General features: G+C 34.4%; 1 protein-coding gene across 1 annotated transcript in view; it reads left to right on the forward strand.

Annotated features, from left to right (window-relative positions):
* The first annotated feature begins 367 nt into the window (after window positions 1-367).
* Window positions 368-17,711, forward strand: part of LOC140751581 (venom dipeptidyl peptidase 4) — a 44,778-nt gene continuing 27,434 nt past the window's right edge. The window contains exon 1 of the mRNA XM_073085534.1: window positions 368-761. The gene's annotated coding sequence lies outside the window, so the exon portion shown is untranslated. The remainder of the gene's footprint in view (window positions 762-17,711) is intronic.

Below are 17,711 nucleotides of genomic sequence, written 5' to 3' on the forward strand. Positions count from 1 at the left end.
AACTTCATGCCAGAATTACTGCTCGGTACTTCGAACTGTAGCGGCTCTATCGCCATTCATAATTTTTGACTCCTGGGGCTCTTGAATGTTAATTAAATGTATTTTAAAATTTAGTAATTAATTATTTTCTTGTAAGTAAAGAAGGCGGTTAAAGAAATTTAAAAGCCTATTACGGCACATCAATGTTACAATGAATACAAACGGTGGAGCGTATCCGAAAAGCGCGGGAAAAGCACCGGCTTATCTCCGCTTGAGTCACCATTACCCAAACAAACAGAGATGTATTGTTCCGAAGATTCCAAGAAATGATTACCAGTACACCAGTTAAACAGCGTTAACATTAAACTTATTCGTTAACCACTTCTGTAAACTGTGCAAGACACCGCGGCAGTCTCAGCTCGACTCTCGCACACAACGCTACATCACTCTACACTTGCGTAGCGCGCGTAAAATGTTAAACTCGGCCAACGTGCACGTAATGTTTACAAAATAATGGCCCCGTACAAACTGAGCTGTTACTTGGGCCATTTATGTAAACGCCATTCCGTAAATGCACTTCATAATAGAGTGTCGCAAATTTAGATTCTATGATTGAACACTCGATAACTTAAAAAGTGGTTGCAGCGACAATTTTACGGGCCAATAAATTCGAATTTCGACCCGCGCTAGTGTTGCCCAAGTGTTAAGTGTAGACATGATAAAGATTTTACGTGTTTTTCAGAACTTTTGTCGAAGTTGAAAGTAGATGATTGGTGGAGGAGGTGAGTGAAAAAATGGAATAACTTTAAATTAAAGGAACCTGCATTGCATTTTATTTTAAACAATAACGACAAATAAGGTGGTCAATTAATTATTGTAAATAAACTGCACTGATATTTTTGCACATTATGTTTACTATGTTTATGTTTTATGGTTAAGCAATAAATGAGCAATGAGCATTGAGCATACAGCACGTTAATTTGCCACTGCCACTTATGAACTTCTGTAGTCCACTCAGTCCTAACTCTTACCTAAGGTTAATTAAAATTGCATTGCTGCCCTTGTGGTCTAAGTTGAAACGCCGCATTTTAGTTTCTCCCAACGCCAACATCTAGCCTTTTTTAAACTAAATCGACTTGTTTTTAAGCACCTGTCTGTTGCTGTAAATTAATTTTTGTATCGCTGTTACCTAACTTAGGGGAAATTATAAGGGGCAATGTATTTGACTGCGGTTAAAGATGTGAAGAGAAAGGCGGTTAGAGGCGGAAGAATATATGGTACACGTGCTTATGCATCGTAAATTACTTATATCTTCCAAACATTAACGATTTTGGAAAAATATCTGTGAAAGGACCAATGGTTAAAACGTGTTTTGGATAAGGACCTCTTAAGTGGTTGACTCTAGAAGTTGGAAAGGCACGAAAGGGGAAATATAATAAGGAGCTACAGCAAGTACCATTTAATGTATACTGTTGTCATTCACTTTCCGTTTATTGGTCCCTACAAGGGTAACCGGTAACATTTTGAAACGGACAGATTTGAACGAATGTTATGTCACGAACATACAAGTAATATTGTTATAGAATACTCGTTCCAATTGTTTTATTTTATGGGTATGCAAACTGGCTACTTGTTGTTAAGTCTCTATACATATTTTATTTTTGACTAATCGAAAGTAGAACGCGAGTTCTAAGGAATACAACCGTAACACATATAAAAAAGTTAGTTTATATATTTGGTTTATAAAGTGATAAGATTAACTCTTAATTTGTTTGGTTGGATTCAAATCTGTGTAGAGAAAGGGATTTCAGGCGTTTTAAATTTGGGCCACTTCATCACTTGTGCGATTTTTTTTGACTTGTGATTTTCCTCCATAATAAGTAGGATTAGTATAAAAAAAGCGCGTTAAAAGACCTCGAAAATCAAATGTCAAATTAACCTACAAATGAATAAATTTAACTGCAGCAAGTTAATTAGAACGTATATTTTTTGAATTGGTTGGAATCCGACAGGAAATACCAACCAATTCAATTCAGTAATTCCGACTGGAAATATCAACCAATTCAAAAAATACTTTTCAATTCAAAAAATATTTTTCCTGTTCATTATTTTAAACGTTCTGAAATCAAATATAGAACCAACTAAAAACTGAAAGCCTTGTCATCAATAGAACAACGATACAACTGATTTCTACAATAGGAATGTAGGAAGATCATGACATTATAAGCCGAACCAAAATTGGCATTATTAGATAAACCTCATTAGTGATCGAAGGATAAACCAGACAATTTAAAAATAAAATTAAATAAAATAAAAATGCATTTATTTAAGAAAAATCCTTATTACAATTATTATTGATCGTATAATGTTGACCCAATGACGCATACTTCCATGCAATTATTATAATCTTAGGGAAGTCCCATTTTGTACGCAACCGTTCTTTCCCTACTAATTAAATCTGTTAAATTTAGTAAATTCTTATCGCAATTAATTAAAAGTTCCTTGCAGTTGCTCACATTATGATAGACAAATTTCGGTAACTCACGTAAGGAGTATTTTGTGTAGTTTTTTTTTTATAATATAAGAGTAGCAGACGAGCATGCAGTCCACCTGATGGTAAGTGGCTACTGCCGCCCATGGACATCTGTAATCAACCCCAGATAGGATTAGGTATTCCTACCTGAGGTCGGCCACAGATGCGCCGCTACCCCTGAGGACTAAGCTAGAACGCCTCGGAAAAGTCTGTCTCCCTTACCACACCCTTCAAACCGGAACACATCAGCGCCTAACACTCCTGTTATTAGGTAGAAATAGGTGTGGCGGTGGTGCCGCCGGAGTCGAACCACAAACGGTTCTACCACCTTTTAGTATCGGAGACATACTTATCCGAGGCATTCCAGCATAGTCCCGACGGGTAGCGGCGCATTTGTGGGCTACCTCAGGTAGGAATTCTTACCTGGGGTTGATTACAGATGTACAAGGGCGGCAGTAGCCACTTAGCTTCAGGTGGACTGCATGATACTCTTATATTATAAAAAATATGAAAATAAATTATTATGTCTTTGAGTTTTCGAAGACCTCTCAAAGCTGCGTGAAGTCTATCAATAGGTCCTTGGGTAGCGTGGTTGTCTTTGACATAATCTATTTTCATTCTGTAGGGATAACAATGGATTGATATTGATAATGAATAGAAATGACCTTATTCACCGAGGTGATGTGTAGAAGTTTTCTTAATGTCCTTTACACTGACCTTGCAGACCAGCAGATTCAACTAGATTCTTTGTGTTCTCATTTAGACACGCGGTTTGAATGACAACGTTAATGCTTGCATTCCATTTTTGTGACAATACGATCACCTAGCCTTGGAATGATTATTGAGTCGGATAATATTGTTAAATAATAATTTATGTCTGAAGTATAATTTGTAGTGAAATCTACACTAATATTATAAAGAGGAACTCTTTGTTTGTTTGTTTGGTTGTAATGAATAGGCTCAAAAACTACTGGACCGATTTAAAAATTCTTTCACCATTCGAAAGCTGCATTATCTACGAGTAACAAAGGCTATATTTTATATAAATAAATGTACTTACAATATTACTTAGTATTCAAATAAATCTATTAAAGTTAAAACTATTAAAGTATTTTTATTGGAATCATAACATAATATTACAGAAGAAAATATATCTTTATATTTTATTTTATTTTTAGTTTCTTTTTCTATTTCAACTTTATTCTTCCACTCTTAATTATATATTTCACAAATGCTTAAATACATATAAACATTTTTTGCTTATCAAAGAATTGTATAAATAGATCATTAGACATAAATGAAGGAGATATCCACGTTTATCTATCAAGCATATTACAGCTACAAACTTAGAATCAAAATGTTAGAATGTTTTAAGTCGCTAGTTATTTTTTGGATCTGGACATTGTAGTAATTATTATTACATTCATTTTTATCATATATATTTTTTAAGGTAAGGAAAAGGACTCATACACTCCAAAGCTCTACCATGACAAAAATCTATGAAATTGTTTTATTCCTGTACCATATCATATAACAGTGACACAATGGTGACTTAGTATACAATCATTTTCGTTATAAAACGCGTAGTTTTCAAATACGTAGTCATTTGAAATGAGTTCTCGCGGGGCTGTAAACTTTAGTGGCGAGGGTTTTGAAAGTAATTTTGCGCCTCCCTGGCCCTACTGATGAGCAAAACTAATTAGGTACCTATTTCAACGAAATTACCTTATTTAATAAGGTTTACAGGTACACGCCCTTTCCGTTACACATTATTTACAAAAATATATTTATGCCTACAGTTAGTGTATTAAAAGGAATACGCGTAAGATGTTACGTTTTAAAGAAATTACTGATATAGATATTAAATTACTTAATAGTAATAATTACGTAGACAGTAAGATTTGACTATTACACACCTAACGGGTGGATTATGACATAGATCACTCTCGCTCTGAGTGGTGAATCGTGTCCAGCAGTGGGACTGTAAAGGGTGTCCACCCATACAGTCCTACGACGACGACACAACTTCGTGGTAATAGGGTTACTATGTTAGTTGTCTACGATAATATTATAGAAGAGAGGCATTGATGGGAGAGTGAGTCTGAGCGGTTTTACACAATACGATATATTCGAGGTCGACACAGCAAGATCTATTTATTATCACTTTAAAAACAATATTTGCCTAATAACAGCAGTGTTAGCGCTGCTGTGTTCCGTTTTGAAGGGTGTGGGTAAGGGAGACATACTTTTGCGAGGCATTCCAGCTTAGTCCTGAGGGGTAGCGGCGCATCTGTAACCGACCTCAAGTAGGATAAATCCTATCTGGGGTTGTACAGATGTCCATGGATTGCAGTGGCCACTTACCATCAGGTGGACTGTATGCTCGTCTGCTACTCCTGTATTATAAAAAAAACTTATACATAAACAACATGAATACATGTTATAAATTATTTACGAGACAATACTCATTTCATCACAAGTAATTACGTTCGAAATATACCTACACTTGACGGACTATTTATATCTAAAAATCTACTTGGAAGTCACATATTCTAAATTTTTATAATGGTTTAACGATTTGAATTATTAATGGTAATAACACGATACAAATATCTATCTATCGGTACAAATATATAGATCCTTATACTATGGTAATAATAACTCCATATCAAGAATTTCAAGTGTCAAATGTTGTCTAAAAAAAGTTGGAAGAAAACTATAGTAAGTAGTTATTTTTTTGTTTTAATGCGGATTTCGTTAAACGAATCTTCATTTTATTAATGTTTTGTTTGTTTTTTAAATGGCGTACTCAGTACTTATATAGGGATTTATTTCACATATTTTTTTATTTTGTGTTGTCCTGTACCTACCAAATGTAAATGAGAACAAGTTAAAATTAAGCATTATAGAATTAATAATGAGTATAAAATGACGTTTAAAGGTCTTTAAAACGTCTTATCATTCTGCATTGAACAATTAAAACCGGTTTGATCTCTACTTGTACATGCCAAAGGCATAATTTACCAATTACCCTAATTGTAGGTGTACGGAGCAAAGTACTAAAACTTGACTTCTTGATCTTTTCTAAAGGTATTGAGGTTTATTAATTTTTGGTTGATAGTTTATTCACTAGTCGTAAACAAAGTCAATTTGTGAAATTTACTACCAATACATTTCATTCCAATCACACTCATTATCGAGATAATGAGGCTTATATTTTATTAGTGTTACGCTCTACTAATTCCTCCAATCAGGTATAAAATACACTTTTAGTTAGTTAGTTAGTTAGTTTAGTAGAAAGCTATCATCTACAATGACCGTGACAGTCATAAAATAGGTCAAAGCACTTGAAAGTCGTTGACAAAAAATAGTATCAGTTAAACAAAAAATGATGTCGTCAAGGTTGATCTCAAAACAATGGGAAGCCGGATATAGATCGATTCACTTATTGAGTCATTAGAAGAGATGAGGCTCACGCGGTGCTAAGGGCCATTATATAAGGCTTTGGCTTTTGATGAATTGATTCGACAAATATTCATGAATAATTTAATGAGGAAGTATGGTTTTGATGTTTTACTAGGGGATCTTTGAATAAATATTTAATGATATGACTTTGAAAGTGGTAGAACCCTTTGTGGTTCGACACCGGCGGCACCACCGCCACACCTATTTCTACCTAATAACAGCAGTGTTAGGCGCTGCTGTGTTCCGGTTTGAAGGATGTGGTAAGGGAGACAGACTTTTCCGAGGCGTTCCAGCTTAGTCCTCAGGGGTATCGGCGCATCTGTGGCCGATGTCAGGTAGGAATATCTAATCCTATCTGGGGTTGATTACAGATTTCAATGAGCGGCAGTAGCCATTTACCATCAGGTGGACTGCATACTCGTCTGCTACTCTTATATTACAAAAAAAAAAACTTCAAATTATGAATTCTGCACGATAGGTAGTACCAGTATGGTTCGATTGGGAAGGTGACAAACAAATAGGGATTATCTCCTCATCATGTGATGGAATGTAGGACTCATATTCTATATGGTTGCAAATGCCCATGAGCGGCAGTGACAACTTACTACTTTCTCAATTGCTATTTCAAAATAAAAAAATGTGTTATTAGGTATACAACTCACATTTCTAACACTATACCTACTACTATCAGGGGTACTAAATTATTAAATGATAAAATGGAAGTACAAATATTCAGGCGGGCGAAATATAAACGGAGCTAGGTAGGGTCTGTTATAACAAATGGGTGAGAAACTTGGAACTTTCCAAGTTTCAACTGTTTCATGAATGTATAAGGTGTTTCGAAGGACTCTGCATTACCTAGACGATACTTTACATGCCTAATTTACATAGTAACTCCCCAAGCATTCTAGACTGGAATTAGGAATCATTTTGACGTACCTAATTTAAACATCATAAATTAATAAGTAGCTAGAATTTAGTACAAGTTTCTAAAATAAGTAGGTACCTTAGAACTGTTTTCATTTATATTTCTTGTACACAAGGTAACATTTCAATTTAATTATTCAGTTGGAAGGTTTTAAAAACCTTTTAACTTTAACTCCGCACCATATAACACAATAACAGTGTTATAGTGAGGGACTTTAAGTTATATTAAGCACTACTGTGTTGTGGTTTGAAAGGTGTGGCCAGGAAGAAACACGCACTAGGCATCAAATAGGACTGTAATATTAAGTAAAATACATTACATATATACTCATACCAGGAAGATATGATACGGAAAAAATACCGGTAAATCAATAAAATTGATCTATTTCACGAATACTTCCGCGACTATTAATATGTTACTGAGTTTATATTATGCGGTTTGTAGTGGTCTGGAGTATTTGTTTACTGACATGTGCGTTGCATCTTGTTTGTTTACAAATAAATAGTTATAAAAAGATTTTAATATGTCTTTAAATATGGAGGGCATCTGGCAAAGTTTCAAGAAGTCGGAATATTTTTACTCGATCTTTTAATACTCTTTAACAAAAGATTGCTTTCATATTCTGTGGTTGACAGATTAAAAACGCCTCACACCACAGATTAAAACTCATAATAACTTGAATTACGAAGTCGGCAGAAATAGGTAGCATAATATTCTACTTCTTATCTTAAGCATTAGAAAATAAATAAACACTCTCATTTCAGATTTCAAGTTTATAATATTTATTTTGAGATAGGGTTTAACCATGATAATGATAATATAACAGGAAATTAATCTTCTAAGGTATAATTTGCGTCCATGATCCTCTGATAAAAAGTAATTATGGTATTGTTCATGGGAAACGGGTTGAGAACAATAGATTTATTTAAAAATAAACGGTACAGCTGTGTTAAGTCTTTTATCATCTACGTTGATATTTCTTTAGACACTGTTATACTTTAAGCAACTTTCCTTTACATCCAAGACATGTATTGCGATCAGTTAAATTGTGTAATATAACTGTCTCGGCTGTCAACTAGACAAATGAAAACCTATTTTATTGACAAATAGACAACTTGAAAACAAATATAATGGAAAACCGTTTTAACGAAAAAATACCCCAAAACACGTTGGTGCTAAATAATTCTTTGTTCAACCATATATATACGAGCTTTGGAACAGTTGAGACCGACTTTCCTGCTCCGTAGTAAGTCAACAGTTAGCTTTACTGATGATAGAGCAAATAATGAAGATGCTATTGCTTATATTTAATTAAAAATGATACCGTAAAATATGATATGCCATTAAGATATATTTATTATGCAAGTCATTTTTGGGAAAAAACCTAAGTTGAAGTTAAGCTAATATTTTAATAATGTTTTTATAATGCGCGAATGTTATATGACTTACTTTAAGGAACATTGTTCCAATGTTAATCATATACATGTTGCAATAGGAATTTAACGTTAAACGATTCTATATATAACGAATAACAATGTAGCGCTGTGAATTTAATTTATACTATGGTAATTACATTTTTACGTCAAAACAATAAAGGTTTTTGTCATCACGTAATTATATTTAAAACCTTATTTTTTTAATTGATGGCATGCCAATAACATCGTAGAAATGGCAACAGAGTAGGTATAAGGTAATCTCACCAACTCCATTAAATAGTTTTTGCTACAGCGATTTAGAGTTGCTATGTTTTGGTCTGAAGAGTGTAGAAGGGTAGGTTTCAATTTTTTGGCGCTTTCCATCTTGTCGTTATTCATCCGCATATACTCGTTGTATATTACCGTATCTATCTTTTATAATAGCAAGGTAACTATAAGCAGGTAAATCATATCTAATAATCATAGATATGAATAACCTTCATAATCTTGAGCATATGTGATGGTTCTTACACGCACTTTTTTACGCAGACGTCGTCGATGAGCTACATTGAGGTTTTTTTCTATGGTCTATAATTTAAAAATGAGTTCTAGCTATAAAAAGTAGAATTGTGAACATAAGGTATATTTAAAATTTTCTCTTATTAAATTCATTATTTTTTATATTTCTTTACTAAGTTTTATACATAAAAATAAAAAAGCAAGTAGAAATCTTATTTTATCACCAACGTCTTGTATAAATAAGTCCTTTAATAATTCTTGTGGGTTTTATCTCGTCGTGAGATTGTACATTTTGCTTAATTACAACAATCCGCGAATTAACAAAGTAATCTCTCGCCGGCAATCAGACTTGACGACTATCGAAGACAATGACACTCGGTTAAAGTATCCAGATATTTTAAGTATCTACATAAATTTGTATTCGCTTTGAATTAAGTTATCAAAATCGTCTTTCTCTGTGTAGAGTCAAACAAAATGTATCGTTACAACGTTCATTTTGTATTTTTTTCTTAATACGTGTAATATAAAAGTAAATCAGAGTGCACATACACTTTAGTCAGTTATTAATTGGTTATCATACGAATTTTATTCTTTAAGTTTTATAGACATTTAATTATTTATATTAAAATAAAAACGACAAAACCGTATCTTTGACTTACAATATCTATATATGTTTTATACATACTTCTTGATTTATATAATGCAATATGCAATTAAGTCAAGTTAATATTCAAAGGACGGTAATTTATTAGTATGTATGGTATTCTTGTTATTATGTAAGTAGATTATGTTAAACATAGTCTCAGCTAGTTTGCTATATAGAGGTTGCTAGTTATATAAAGGTGTACATTTTCTTCCTGACTACATACAACTATTGTTTGATATTAATTATGTGATATATTTAATATAGTGGAAATAAAATGTATGAAAAAAATATTCTAATAAAAAAATAATCTGATAAATTAAATGCAAAAAATAAAATAATAATCAATGTAAAGTTTAAATATGTATAATATTTATTTATTTATTTATACTTTATTATACCATAAAAATCGGTACAAAAGGCGGACTTAATGCTAGAAGCATTCTTTACCAGTCAACCTTTGGGTAAAGCAGAAAATAAATAGGACGGTATTTATACGTTCAATAATAAACATGTACTAAGAAAGAAATATAATATGTAGATATATTATTCTTTAAAACTATGCCAAGTATAGGATACGTAGGTATGCTTTAATAATCTATCCATATTTTTATTTAATCCTTAATAAGTTTACCTTAAATAACATCTACCCATATTTTTATTTAACGTTTATTAATTTTACTTTAAATAACAGACCCTCGAAATAGCCAAGCATTATGGTCATGTACAAATAATAAAGCGTACACAGCATTAAAGGCATTGAACTCGGTGTAGCCTCCAAAAAGCCCCCGAAATTCGGTAACTAAATCGAAGTTGTATCAGATTACGTGTTCTGCTTAGTCGCCATATATTTTGGATTGCTCTGTTGCTTGTAATCAGTTTATCCGTGTAACTTGATTTCATTTGAAGTTACAAATGTTCTGGTGAATACAAAGTTAGGGGGGTTACACGGGATACACGGGTTATGTCCCGGCATGTTCGTCGATAGTTTAAATTAATTTTATTAGATTATTAATTGGTTTTCCTTTCATCTAGATAAATAAATGACGAAGTCTGCCTTTGTTCCCGCATCACGCAAAAAGTAATGAAAAGAGTTTGATAGTTTTTGCTTGTTTTATTAGAGACACTTGGTGGCTATATAAAAGAAATCTAACTTCATTTAATGATCTACCTTCCACGAGGGTTAAATTGGAGTTGAAATTTTGTGGGAAAATCCGTCGATTTGACCTTTTTTAAACCCTATAACTTAAAGTATGTCTAAAACATTATATTGCTTGCATATTGTGGTGATATATGTTACTAATTAATCCTAATATGACCTAATGTAACTGAATATGGTGATGTTAATTAACCTAATATAATTGATTATGATGATGATATGTGTCACTTATTCCTAAGATTACTTCATAGTTGAAAAGTCGCTTTGTAAACCACTAAAAGATCTTTTAAACCAAAAAACAAATAATTTTTATCCTAAACTTTATCAACATTAAGTTAAGTGAACAAAACAGACACGTAGACAAAACTCGTAATACACATCAATTTAAGGAAAATTTTATAAAATCACACATAGACCCTTTACGAGAGGGATCTGAGAGTACTTATAATATGTATGTAAATATAATTTATAAGAACTTAGCTTCCCTTTTCAGAGTGGACGAAAAACTTCAGAAGAGCTCCCACAAAAAGTTGCTGCATAGAAATATGTACATATTTTATCCTAAGGGTTTTGTTTTGAAATCAGCCTGTACCTTTTTGTTGCTCTCTTAAAATATTCGTAACTTATGCTTTCTATGAAATATGTAAATACTAAAGACGAAAAACATTTAATAAGTAATTAAAGTATGTTTTCTTTAAATAGATCGTTCAAAGAATTATATTTGATTTTTATGTGTTTTCGCGAAATATTTTTAATTGACTTCTCAAAGCAAAGAAGTTATGTATTGTCGTGTGTATATTCCTGACCTTATAGTATTTGATACAACCACAGGAAGCTTAAAAAGGCGAGTGAATCACTATCTAATATCAATGGTTTTCTAATCCAAATTCATGATCATGGGACCTGCTATAATATCTGACGTCACCTATTTAACTATTCGCCCTGCGTTTCTCACTACGCAATGAGTTAGTAAGTATATGGGAGCATGACAAAGTTTGCAAAACGTCGACCAAAAGTCTGCGCGCTAAACTCAATCTAAGTTTAAAGGCATGTGGCTTATAATCCAGTGAATACGGTTTGATTGGATAACACGCATGTGGTTTCTATGTTGTAGTGAATGTGTAAATATAGCAAATGTCCTAAGTACCTATTTTTCACTAGTTGTTGTAAACCCAATTTTTGTCCCATTGCTGGGCACAGAGGTCTCCTCCGCTCTGCTCCGAGTGAGAGGGATTTACCGTTTAGGTATAATCGAACACATTGACCAAGTGCGAATTGGACGACTTCACACACTGTTGAAATTTATTTTAGGATTTTTAAGCGTGTAAGTTTTCTCATGATGTTTTCCTTTATTGTTTACACACATAACTTTGAAAAATCAGATGTGCGTGTCTGGGATATTTGAGAATAAGAACTGTACCGTTTTGAGAATAAGAAATACGTAACTCCATACACAAGTAACGTGTGTAATACAAAAGTGTTTCACGGAGATACAAATGTCATATCATTTCTTACAAACAGATATCTTTTTAACCATAAACAATGGAAATCTTTTATAACTATACTAATTATTATATAACAGATGTTTTGTACAAAGTTTGCATTTGAATTCGGTCGTCGCATCCATACAATGGTAAGAAAGAATGACCTAATTGCCTTGAACGGAATACGTTCGCTTTCATCGCATGGATAGACGCCTATTTTGAACAACATTTCTTTGTGCGTTACTGCATAACGAAGATGTTGTAATTAATATACTTTAAGAAAGAAATCTGAAGACAGGCATTGTTTTGTTTGTTTGTCTTTGCTTCGGCGTATGGATAATATTATTTATGTAACTGTTTATGTTTTTGAGTGATGAATAATAAAGACGTTTTAGTGGGCAAAGACGTAAAACTGAATTTGATTACTTCAGCTGGGTAAAATTCGGTATAATTATTACACTATACAGTGGTATAAATATTTATGTAAGAAGGCTAGAATTTTAATCCATGGTATGCCGTATGATTTTACGAAGTTAAGTGGGAATAAGAAGTTGTTTACGCCTTTACGACACAGGAAAACATTGCAAGAAAGGATGTATGTCTATATGTAATCCTTAAATTTTCCAAAGATCTGTGGAGTCTACTGATTCATCCTTAGCATGCATGGTGGACCAAAGACTAACCTAAAGTCATTCTTTGTGTAGCCTGCCTTTTTTTTTTTTTTTTTTTTTATAATATAAGAGTAGCAGACGAGCATGCAGTCCACCTGATGGTAAGTGGCTACTGCCGCCCATGGACATCTGTAATCAACCCCAGATTCCTACCTGAGGTCGGCCACAGATGCGCCGCTACCCCTGAGGACTAAGCTGGAACGCCTCGGAAAAGTCTGTCTCCCTTACCACACCCTTCAAACCGGAACACAGCAGCGCTTAACACTGCTGTTATTAGGTAGAAATAGGTGTGGCGGTGGTGCCGCCGGAGTCGAACCACAAAGGGTTCTACCACCTTCAAGATACCTACCAACAACCTACCTTCAAGATGCCTACGATAATAAGAAATTTTCTGTCTTCATTGATAAGAAAATGAGAATGTTCAAACGACAAATTCTGTAAAATGTATGCTGAATTAACTTAAACGTTCAAAGAAAGAAAACATTGAGTATTTAATAAATGGTACTCTACTTGATGAATTGTTTAATTTTTCACTCGAGCATGCATACGAGCCTTACCGCAGCCCGGAAATCTGGTTTAATTATGTTGGTAAGAGGTTCAAGTCGAACCTCAAGCTCTCTTGGGTTGAGGATTTGGAAATTAGCCTAAATTTTACATAATCAGGGTACTGGCTGTAGCGTACGGTTGTATTAATAAACAATCTATCCTTTTGTTTTCTAGCAGATCGAAATTTGACAAATTTGACTAGGAAGAACTCGTCAAATGTCTAACTTTAGTAAGCATAGATATACTGCTAGTACCTATATCTATGTTGGTAAGCAAAACTTTGGATAGATTGACTTTTGTCAAATTTTCATCTTTGAGGACGAAAAAAAAACAAAAACTGAAACAAGAAACATTTCAATGAATATTTGTGTCAAAAAAGAGTAGAAATTTTATTATACATATATTTGTTTTCAAGGTTGAACCTCTTGTAGATACACCCAAGAACCCATAAAAATCTATAATGTAAATAAAAGTAGGTCATATATTGTTAGGAGACTGTTTAAACCAGGGAAGCGATACAGGATAGAAAAATAAAAATACAACTTCAAAAAGTTGCTAGGTATCGGAAACGTGACAGGAAAACGGAGTAAAGTGGGATCTCTCACCAAATAGACCGAAATTGTAAAAGAGATGTGTTGTACAACGTTCATAACTTCGTGCTTGTTATAAGATACAGTATTTTTCTTTGTCCGTAACACAAACACAAATAAAGAAACGTTAAGACCAACTGGAAACCTAAATTTATCATTTACATATTTGACTTGCCGGGGATCGAATCTGAAACTCACTGAATGTCAGACTGGTATGGTAGCTATGTAGGCTCCAGTAACATAATAATCAGTGGAGAGAATTATTTTTGGCGGTTGTGTTCCTTAAATATTGGGAAGCGACAGAAATAAATGTTCTGGGACCTCTTTCATGAGGATTCTTCTTCAGCTTCAAGTGAAATGAAGAGAGAGAGGCCCCACATCAAACAGCTTAAGAAACACTCGTCGTTATAAGTACTGCAAAGCTCCCATTTAATAACAGTCGATTAACTACGACAGTTCGACAGTATACTCCTGAAATTATCGATTATTTGAGTATGTATGTACTTAGTAGTAGTGCTTAGATTGTACTGACATCGCTGGCTTCAACCCAAAGAGACGTATGAAAATGCGTATTTTTATTCATTATGAAATTAGTTTTAAAATCACTCGAGGGATCAAAATCATGGGTTAATTATTTTGTAATACATTGAAATCCTTTTTGACGTAAAGAAAAGTTATTAAGGTTTTGTGTCTCCTGAAAAGTAGGCTATTATGGTACACCTATGCCCGTGTGGCCTGAAGCCATGATAATTATTAGCAGAAAACAAGCATAGCATTAGGCGCTGTTTATGTCTAACTTAAAATGAGTCTAAAAAGTAAAGGTGGTAGAACCCTTTGTGGTTCGACTCCGGCGGCACCACCGCCACACCTATTTCTACCTAATAACATCAGTGTTAGGCGCTGCTGTGTTCCGGTTTGAAGGGTGTGGTAAGGGAGACAGACTTTTCCGAGGCGTGGCCGACCTCAGGTAGGAATATCTAATCCTATCTGGGGTTGATTACAGATGTCCATGGGCGGCAGTAGCCACTTACCATCAGGTGGACTGCATGCTCGTCTGCTACTCTTATATTATAAAATAAATAAATAAATAAACTTTGTGTAACCATCATTATACGTGAGTCATGAATCCACCTGTCTGTTAATGGGGTCAACTTGTTTAAAATCAGAAGTATTTTACTACTGTTGTATCTGTTCTCACGATTAAAGTGTATAAATTTTACTATCATTGCAGCTATAAACACACAACAATTGACTATTCAAAAGTATTTTCCAAAATTCTAAAGGTTATTAAGAAATTTCTTTGTTTTTATTACAAGAGCACTTGAGGACATTGGTAGATAATTTTTGATAATGTCGGCGATAAATACCGTAATTTGAACAAGAAAGGTCAATATGTGATAACTCCTGAATCAGATAATGCACAGGAATGTCTTATCTATCGTGGTGTACTATTTATGACGTAATCATTAAGTTGTATGACACATCAATAGAAATGGTTTAAGATTATCACCACAAAGAGAAACCTAAAGGGTTTGAAAGCTGGCAGAACCATATGAACGCTGGAAAGACGTGGATAATTAGTTGACTTACATATGAGGCGACTTAGGTCTTAGGTGTGACAAATACACGTAATTAGGTTTAGTGAAAACTCCCATTCTATACTGAGTTGGTTACCGATGTCTGTGGAAACTGGGCAGTGCCCACTCATAACTACTTCAATCTTAAAAAGTTTCAATCACAAACGCTTCAATCTTACAATTTGCTGTTCAAGATGCGTTGTCGAGTCTTCAAGAAATTCTTGAGGTATTCGAATCAGATTATTCAGCAATTCTTTGCCAAATAATTTTAAGTGTACCTGATATATTTTAATATCAGTCTTCAAAGATTGTAAGAAGGATATTATAACCTCTTGAATAAATTAATGGCTGAGTGGACATGTTTGTGTTGTCTCGTTTGTGTGAACAGGTCGGCCATTTTTGGGGGTTCTAAAATTCCCAGCGGGTTTCCGATTGTGTGTTGTCGACTTAATTTATGGGTTTGACGTGTATTCCTTGTGGGATATGTATACATATATATTGTCCATATATTCGCATAAATTGAGGGTTACATGAAAATGGTGATCCTTTATCCATTTTATTATGTTTTGGTTCCGTTCAAAATTTTAATCCCTTGGATTTTTGTCACGTTACCACACACACAATCCCACACACAAATGTTATTGATCCGAATAGACACACATTTTTATAATATCGAAGTAGCAAAGGCACATGCAGTCCATCTGAGGGTATGTGCCTACTGTCGCTCATGGACATGTGTAACTCCAGATGAGATTGGATTCTTTCTGAAGGTTGGCCACAGATGCGTAGCTTCCCCTGAGGACTAATTTGGACTAAGTTAGACGGTATGAAGTGAGATTGGGTGAGTTAGTCATACAGTGTAAAGAAAAAAGTAGGGGATGCACCACTTTGATTGTACATTTGAGTAGAGAAGAAAGGAAAATTCATTAAATGTAAAAGTACATATTATATACAGATAATCAATTTCGTTACATTTCATCGAGCAAGGTTTCAAGATATACAAACTTCATAAAACTTTTAATTGAGGATTTGGGGCATGTTATGTAATGGATAGTTAGAAAGTGTTCAAGTGTTTACGTGGTTCGAATGCTTCGATTAATGATTCTGGTCACTGTCGGCATGAGGAAAGCGTGAGGTAACAGTTGAACGTGTATGTATGTGATGTACGTTAAATTGGCAAGAATCACGAAAATATATGCGTGTTACCGTCTACCAAACATGAGCATCCGTCACGTAGGTACTTTGGTCTACTTTTCGTTTTTTGTTGTTATTTTGGTGGTTTGATAGTTATTGTTATGTATATGTATTGGGTAATATATATGTGTATAAATTGGGTAGTATTGGGTGATAGCTTAGATTGAAATTCAGTTTATCAATCGGGGTTTGAGGTTCAAATCCTAAATGGCTATCGAAACTATAATGACTGAATTTGATGGTGAAAGAAAATATCATGATGAACGTCTATCAACTACACGTCTTTAAATTGAAAGTTTTGAAAGGCTTCGAAAAGGCTACTTATCCGGACTTGGCCACCGTGGTGGACTAGCAGCGAGATAGTAATGGGTTGATTTACAACTTATTATATTATATAGGTATAGGTATACTTACGTATAGGCATAGGTAGGTACCTACTGAATAGGGCTACGGTATCCCCTGCCTGTCGTAGGAGGCGACTAAAAGGGGGCTTCCGGGGTTGCGGGCGGCAAGAGTGGGAGCTCGAACTAGCTAGCGACAGCGGGAAGGACGGCGGTATGTGTGGTCGCATACCGTCGTAAACACTACATGGTGTGGGAGGAGCGAAAACTGCTCCTCCAGGGTAGAGCCCGATCGGGGCATCGCGCTTGGAGGGCTCCGGTTGTGTTCCGTCGGAGATCCCGGAGTTCTCCAACAAGCGTTGAGGACGGCCACCGGGGGGGTTTTAGTGCGGTAAAAATCCCACATAACCCGGCGTCGCTCCCACGTCGTCGGGTACCTTTTGAAGGTTTCCCCCTCGAGAAAAAAAAAAAAAGGTAGGTACCTACTTAATTTATTTTTTGGTCCTCTCTCTGTATCACAAGTACACACGACGAACAAAATCACTGGCAAACCATAAGTGGATCAAATATTTCTTATATTTGGAAAAGGTATCAGAGATAACAAATTTACGGCAATATATTTGGAAGGAAAATGAAAAGTGCGTTCAAGGAAAACGTTGCAATCGAT

The sequence above is a fragment of the Epargyreus clarus genome, unplaced genomic scaffold (assembly GCF_041222505.1).
Source record: "Epargyreus clarus isolate Ecla_fem2 unplaced genomic scaffold, WU_Ecla_fem_2.2 ptg000023l, whole genome shotgun sequence".
Taxonomy (NCBI): domain Eukaryota; kingdom Metazoa; phylum Arthropoda; class Insecta; order Lepidoptera; family Hesperiidae; genus Epargyreus; species Epargyreus clarus.